Raw genomic sequence first — 7,591 nt, forward strand, 5'->3', positions numbered from 1 at the left:
TGGCGAGGTGGCAGGCGCCTGTAGTCCCAGCTACTCGGGAGGCTGAGGCAGGAGAATGGCGTGAACCCGGGAGGCGGAGCTTGCAGTGAGCTGAGATCCGGCCACAGCACTCCAGCCTGGGCGACAGAGCAAGACTCCGTCTCAAAAAAAAAAAAAAAAAAAAAAAGTTTTTCATGTGACAGAAGTTTAACTTTTTTTTATGTTCATTAATCTTTTCCACTGTGAATTCTGCCTTTTTGTTTTTTGAGACGGGGTCTCACTCTCATCGTCCAGTCTGGAGTGCAGTGGTACAATAACAGTTCACTGCAACCTTGACTTCCTGGGCTCAAGTGATCCTCCCACCTCAGCCTCCCATAGCTGGGACTACAGGCACACGCCATCACGCCCGGCTAATGTTTTGTATTTTTGGTAGAGATAGGATTTTGCCATGTTCCCCAGGCCGGTCTCCAACTCCTGGCCTCCAGGGATGCCCCTGCTTCAACCTCCCAAAGTGCTGGGATTATAGGTGTGAGCTACTGCACCCAGCTTGCCACTTTTTTATATTTGGAAAATATTTCTCCATTGAGTCACTCTCTTGTCTTTGGTTTTATTGTTTGTTTCTTTCTTTTTAAACTTTATTTTTTTTAGAGTAGTTTTAGATTCACAGCAAAACTCACAGCAAAATTAGGAGGAAGGTAGAGAGACCCCCATATGCCTCCTGTCCTACATATGCACAACCGCCCCCATTATCAATGTCCCCAGCAGAGGGGTCCACTTGTTGCAGCTAATGTGGCTGCATCGGCACATCATTACCACGCAACATCTATAGTTTACGTTAGAGTTCACTCCTGGTATGTTGTGCATTCTACAGTTTTGGACAAACGCATAACGGCATGTTTCCACCGTCATGCTATTCTACAGAGTATTTTCATTTTGGTGGCTTCCAAGTTTTGGCAATTATGTATAAAGCTTCCATAAACATCCATGTGCAGATTTTTGTGTGAACATAAGTTTTCAGTTCATTTGGGAAAATCCCAAGGAGCGTGGTTGCTGGATCGTATGGAAGAGTATGTTGAATTTTGAAAGAAATTGCCAAACTGTGTTCCAACGTGGCTGTAGCATTTCGCATTCCCACCGGCAATGAACAAGGATGTCATTCCACATCCTTGTCAGCATTTGGTATCGTCGGTGTTCTGGATTTTGGCCATTCTCATCAAATTGTTGTTTTAATATGCACTTTCCTGATGACATATCATGTGGACATCTTTTTATATACTTACTTGCCATTTTACGTCTTCATTGATGAGGTGTCTGTGAAGAGGTCTTTGGCCCATTTTTTCAAATCAGGTTCATATTCTGATTGTTGAATTTTAAAAGTTTAAGAATTTACATATTTTAGATAACTGTCCTTTATCAGAAGTTTTGTTTTGTTTTGTTTTCCCGAGACGGAGTCTTGCTCTTGTCCCCGAGGCTGGAGTGCAGTGGCACAATCTCGGCTCACCGCAACCTCTGCCTCCCGGGTTCAAGCGATTCTCCTGCCTCAGCCTCCCGTGTAGCTGGGATTACAGGTATGCACCACCTCGCCTGGCTAATTTTGTATTTTTAGTAGAGACAGGGTTTCTCCATGTTGACCAAGGCTGCTCTCGAACTCCCAACCTTGGGTGATCCACCTGCCTTGGCCTTCCAAAGTGCTGGGATTACAGGTGTGAGCCACCACGCCTGGCCAGTATTTTTTGCAAATATTTTCTCCCAGTCTGTGGCTTATCTTCTGATTCTCTTGACATTGTCTTTTACCGAGGGGAGGCTTTTGATTTAATAAAGTCCAGTTTATCAATTATTTCTTTCATGAATTGTGCATTTAGTGTTGTATATAAAAAGTCATTGTCATGACGTAACAACCTAGGATGGAAATCCTATGTCATCCTATCCTATGTTATGTTATATCATCTAGATTTTCTCCTGTTACTGTCTCGGAATTTTATAGCTTTGTGTTTTACATGTAGGTCTATGATTCATTTTGAGGTAACTTTTGTGAAGAGTGTAGGTCTGTGTCCAGATTCTTTTTTTTCTTTTTGCGTGTGGATGTCCAGTTATTGCAGCACAGTTAGTTGGAAAGAGTATCTTTGCTCTATTTTGTTATCTTTGCTCTTTTGTCAAAGGTCAGTTGACTCTATTTATGTGGGTCTATTTCTGGACTCTATATTCTGCTCCATTGATCTACTTGTCTACCCTTTTGATAATATCACACTGTGTTGATTACTGTAGCTTTGTATTAAGTAAGTCTTGAAGTTGGGGAGTGTCAGTCCTCTGACTTTATGTTTTTCCTTTAATATTGAGTTGACTATTCTGCATCTTTTGCCTCTCCGTGTAAACTTTAGAATTGGTTTGTTGATACCTACAAAATAACGTGCTGGGATTTTGATTGGGATTGCACTGAATCTGTAGATCAAGTTAGGAAGAAGTGATGTCTTGACAGTATTGAGTCTTTCTATTCATGAACATGGAATATCTCTCTGTTTATTCCATTGTTTTCTTTCTTTCTTTTTCTTCTTTTTGTTTTTATTTTATTTTTTTTTAAATTGAGACAGGATCTTGCTATGTTGCCCAGGGCGGTCATGAACTCCTGGACTTAAGTGATCCACCTACCTTGGCCTCCCAAAGTGTTGGAATTATAGTTGTGAACCGCAGCACCCAGCCCAGTTCTTTGATTTCTTTCATCAGAGTTTTGTAGTTTTCCTCATATAGATCTTGTAAATATTTTGTTAGATTTATATGTAAGTAGTTCATTTTTATTGATATATAACATCTGTACCTATTTATGGAGTACATGAGTAGTTGATTTTTTGAGCACTAATGTAAATGGCATTGTGTTTTTAATTTCAGATTCCACTTATTCATTGATGATATATAGGAAAACAATTGACTTTTGTATATTAACCTTGTATCCTGCAACCTTGTAATAATTGCTTATTAGTTTCAGGGATTTTCTTTATTATTTTAGATTTTCTGTATTATTTTAGATTTTCTACATAGATGATCTTGTCATCTGTGAACAAAGACAATTTTGTTTCTTTCTTCCCAATCTGTATACATTTTTTCCTCATCTTATTGCATGAGCTAGGAGTTCCCGTATGATGTTGAAAGGAAGTGGTGAGAGGGGAGATCTTGCCTTGTTCCCCGTCTTAGTGTTAAAGCTCTTAGTTTCTCACCATTAAGTGTGATGTTAGCTATAGGTTTTTTTGTAGACATTCTTTACGAAGTTGAGGAAGTTTCCCTCTATTGTTTCTTTTTTACTTTTATTTAAGCTATTTGAAATTTATTTGATAACTAATTTGCCCCCTTCCCTGATAAGTTTGTGATTCTTCTTTCTTCTTTCTTCTTTCTTCTTTCTTCTTCTTCTTCCTCCTCCTCCTCCTCCTCCTCCTCCTCCTCCTTCTTCTTCTTCTTCTTCTTTCTTCTTCTTTCTTCTTCTTTCTTCTTCCTCCTCCTCTTTTCTTTCTTCCTCTTATGCTTCCACTTCCTCTTCCTCCTCCTCCTCGTCCTCTTCCTCCTCCTCCTTCTGCTCCTCCTCCTTCTTTTTGAGACAGGGTCTCACTCTGTCATCTAGGCTGGAGGCAGTGGCACAATCACGGTTCACTGCAGCCTCAACCTCCTGGGCTCAAGCGCTCCTCCCACCTCAGCCTCTTGAGTAGCTAGGACTGCAGGTGTGCACCACCACGCCTGGCCAATTTTACTTTTTGTTGAGACAGGGTTTTGCCCTATTGCCCAGGCTAGTCTCAAACTCCTGGGCTTAAGCGATCCTCCTACCTCAGCTTCCCACAGTGCTGGGAAGCTGTGATGAAGCTTACAGTGGCATGAGCCACTGCGCCCTGCCTGTGATGCTTCTTTAACACTCATTGGGTTTTAAGATCTGTTTCAAAGTTGACTGGGTAGTAAATGTTGACGTATCTCAGGGAAATTCTTGGCCTTCTTATTCTTTTCTGCCCCTAAGAGTTCTTAGTAATTGTGCCTTAATATTTTACCAAATAAACAATATAGTCATTACACCAAGTCAGTATGGCAGTAAACCTAATACATTGAGAATGGTTCCTATATTTAACATAGATTTCTGGATTTTTTTTCCATTAAAAATATCTTCTTTCCTACTATATTTATAACATCTGTATCAACTCTACTTTTGTCCATTCATTTTTTTCCCTTTTTTTTTTTTCTTGATTGCATTTTTAGGGAAAGGATTTATTTTACTTTTCTTTAAAAAAAAATCCATTCCATAGTTTTGTTTACTCAATCTACTGATATCCTTGTAACTCACAAATTTCTGTAATTATCTTAATTTTGTTCTTCTTTGCTATTTTCCTAAGGTGTGTTTAATTGTTCTTTTCATAACTTTTCTGAGACGAATTTCAGTTTGCTTATTTTCACTATTTTTTATAATGACAGTATTTATCCCTGAACAGAGCTTGAACTTGGACTACATTCCTTAGTATGCTCTGGTTCTTACAACTAACCAAATAATCCATAGTTGAATATTATTATTATCTTTTTTGAGATGGAGTTTCGCTCTTGATGCCCAGGCTGGAGTGCAATGGCATGATCTTGGCTCACTGCAACCTCCACCTCCTGGGTTCAAGCGATTCTCCTGCCTCAGCCTCCCAAGTAGCTGGGATTGCAGGCATGCGCCACCTCGCCCAGTTAATTTTATATTTTCGGTAGAGACAGGGTTTCACCATGTTGGCCAGGCTGGTCTTGAACTCCTGACCTCACGTGATCCCCCCGCCTTGACTTCCCAAAGTGCTGGGATTACAGGAGTGAGCCACTGTGCCCGGCCAGAGAAGCTAGTTATTCTGTTTCTTCATAATCTGTGTCCAATATCTTTCTTCTTTTGTTCAACACCTTTTTGTTGGATATTCACAAGAATGTACCATGACAGGTCCACTCTGGACCCCTCCAGCAATGATAACTCCCTTGTGTTATCTAGCAGACACTGAACTATTTTAAATAACGTTTCCTACGGTTGTCCCAGCGACCCAGCGAGGTAGGAACTATCTTTTACCCCATTTTGCACTTGGGGACACAATGGCTCAGACAACTTAACTTGTCCGAGGTCACCTAGCTAGCAGGTAGAAAAGCCAGATTTGACCCCATTCGACTTCAAAGTTCCCATTTTTCATCTGTCACCGATTAATGGAAAGTTCACCAAGAATGCAAACAAGATATGCATTTGGCTACAGCCTGGTGGCTGGGGCTCCAGGCCTGCAGGCTAAAGGAACAGTTGGAAGGATGAGCAGAGCAGGAGGGGCAAGGGGGTGACCTGGAAAAAATGCCGGGGGGGGCCCTCTGTTTGCTCAAAATTGACTAGTTAAGTCACATACCATACCTGCCACTGGCCACTTTGCTCTTTCAGAAGGTTTTCCTGTGCAAACGAGGCCCAGAACCTGGGAAATATCTCTGAAGAAACACCCTTGGCCCTCGCAGCCAACTCCCACGAAGCCTGGCAGCACCCCCAGCCCAGCTGCACGATAAGATAAGACGTGCCCAAGGGACCTGGGGAGAGAAGCCAGGCTGGTGACACTGCGCTGCTCCCTCCGTGACATCTGTTCACAGCAGACACTGTCCCTCCAGGCACACAGCAGACACTGTCCCTCCAGGCACCCGGAGCTCAGTCAAAAGGCCTCTGGTTTTAAGACCAGCTCTGTGGAACTCCTCTAGCACTGCCCATCCGGAGGGCTTCTGCACTCAGAATTGCCCCCAACCCTCGGACCAACATAGCAGGCGAGTCAGCACTCAGTCCTCGGCAGCAGGTGGTGGTAGTCATGACTAGGAGAAAGGACCTTGCATCAGGAGAGCGCACAGCCCCAGGTTGTTGATGTGGGCATGCGTGGCAGGGCTATTTCTGCCCAGCTAAGTGCTGTCAGCAAGCAGAAGGTGAGGGAAGATGCTGCCAGGAGTTGTAAGATCTAGGCCTGGCACCGGCTGCTTGAACCCTGCTGAGGACCCAACACGCGGTAGTACCTAAACTGCCCTGACGGTTGGTTCACACAAACCACGTGAAGGTGAGAGGCCCTAACAACACTGAATCCAGAAACAGGAGCCGGAGAACCTAGGGACTGTCACACCGTTTTGAAAAGAGGCACCGCTCTCACTGAACTTCTTTTCTCTGCTACCTCCCTATAACCTTGACAGTAAGGGGTGGTGTCCTGGGCTCCGATCAGCAGTAAGCATCAGCCTCAAAGGACTATGCCCTTGACAGGCTTCTGAGTGCCCTGGGCAGTGGCTGGGCAGCCTGCTGTACTCCACACCAGGCAACTGTGTCTGTGCAGATTACCGAGGTGCCCCTTTTACACAAGAGCCACATTCCTGGAAAGTTGTTCATCAACTGAGTCCTACTAGGGCTGCAACGCTGAGGGTACGTTTTCAGACTGTGAAGGCACAATGTTGCCACCGGCCAGAAGCCCAGGGTGTCGTCCTCCACCCCTCCCTTTCCCACACCCTCAGCGTCAAATCGCTCACCCAGCCCTGCCAGTTCTATTTCCTCACCCTGTCTTGGGGCAGTCCCATTTTTATACCCACTGCCCATGCTGTGCTGCAGACCCCCAGCAGGGCTCCCCGCACATGGCTCTCCGCTCCAGCCCATCCTTCGAGCTGCTTCCATCATGTTCCTGCTAAAATGCTGCTGCAGCACATTGCAAAGCTGAGGCCACTTGTTGGAGACCAGGAGTTCGAGACCAGCCTGTGCAACATAGCAAGACACCGTCTCTACAAAAAATAACAAAAATCAGAAATAAAGTGCTGCTCTAAGGATGCCACTAGCTGAGGAAAACCTTCCTACTGCTCCCTGCCACCCTCAGGGCAAAGCCTAAGTCCCTCACCAGCCCCAGCCTGATCCGTTGCCCCACACTGCTCCACCTCTGCCTTCTACCCGTACCCGAGGGCCCCTTGGGTCCTGACAGTGAGCCCCCGCCCTCTCTGAGACGGCCGCCACAGCAGCCCATCCACCTTATCCCACGGAGGAAAACTGAGCCCAGGAGACAATCCTCCCCCAAACTTACCATCTGTTTCCCCCATTCCAGAAGTTTCTTGAGAGCATGTGCCATATGGATTCGTCTCCGCATGCCCAGCCTGAGACATCAGTGCCTAGGACTCAGGAGCATACCCAGCACATGCTTGTAGAACAAAGAAGTAAACAGGGAAGGGTAGTTTTTTGCTATTTCTCATATATTTAATTTCATCATCATTATATTTTTCCTGATTATAAAAGGATGATGTCTTAGTTGTGAAAAATTAGAGTTGGAAGGATTACAGCTCTTTTAGGATTTGTCTAGCAGGTTTCCTGATTTTTACTGAAACCAAACTCCCATGAGAAAAAGACCTACAATTGGGAAAACATATAACCTAGAAAGAAAGGGAAAGTCCTTAGTGTGATATAAATTCCTCCCACTTTTTTTCCTATGCTTATGCTAATGCCTAGAAATATAAAGCAGATCCTCTGAATATTTTGTTTCGTTTTTACCAATATAGAATCATATCATGTTCTTACCGACTCGCTCCCCACGAAATACATTTTAGATATTTTCTGTACCTGTACTTGGGGATCTACCTCATTCTTTTTGTT

General features: G+C 44.0%; 1 non-coding gene across 1 annotated transcript; it reads left to right on the plus strand.

Annotated features, from left to right (window-relative positions):
* The first annotated feature begins 7,270 nt into the window (after nt 1-7,270).
* Nucleotides 7,271-7,330, plus strand: LOC116272816. The gene has a single exon (XR_004181376.1). It is a non-coding gene; the product is annotated as a U7 small nuclear RNA (small nuclear RNA).
* The last annotated feature ends 261 nt before the right edge of the window (nt 7,331-7,591 follow it).

Source organism: Papio anubis, unplaced genomic scaffold (genome assembly GCF_008728515.1).
Source record: "Papio anubis isolate 15944 unplaced genomic scaffold, Panubis1.0 scaffold2129, whole genome shotgun sequence".
Taxonomy (NCBI): Eukaryota; Metazoa; Chordata; class Mammalia; order Primates; family Cercopithecidae; genus Papio; species Papio anubis.